Genomic DNA, 507 nt, shown 5'->3' with positions numbered 1-507 from the left:
GGCGGCGGGCATCGACGCGGAGGAACCGGAGGAGGCCGACCGCGAGAACCTAGACCGCGAGGGATTGTAGGACGAGTGCGAGTAGGAAGACTCGCCGGCGAAGCTAGAGAGGCTCGGGCTGGAGTGAGAGCGAGGCATGGAGGAGGAAGGTGGCGGCGCTTGCTGCTGCTGCTGCTGCTGAGGTGGTGGAGGGATGAAGAGGTGGGTGGGGTGGGCCTCCTCCATCACCTCCTCCTGGTAGCAGGTCGGGCACGGGTGGTGCTGCCCGAACTCAGTCGGGTGATGATGGTGGTGATGTTGACCGTAGTAATGAGGAGGAGGAGGAGGAGGAGGGTAGTGAGAAGAAGGAGAAGGATAGTAAGACGACGGCGGAGCTGGCGCCTGATGAGAGTAGTGAGGCTGGTGGTGCGGGTGGTGCGGGTGGTGGTGGTGCGGATTGAAGTAGTACGGTGAGTGCTGGTGCTGCGAGTGCGGCGCTCGCGGGAAGTGGTGCGGGTGTTGGTAGGA

The sequence above is a fragment of the Acanthamoeba castellanii genome, assembly GCF_000313135.1.
Source record: "Acanthamoeba castellanii str. Neff unplaced genomic scaffold scf7180000083796, whole genome shotgun sequence".
In the NCBI taxonomy this organism is placed as follows: Eukaryota; Discosea; order Longamoebia; family Acanthamoebidae; genus Acanthamoeba; species Acanthamoeba castellanii.
This window is presented reverse-complemented; position numbering follows the sequence as displayed.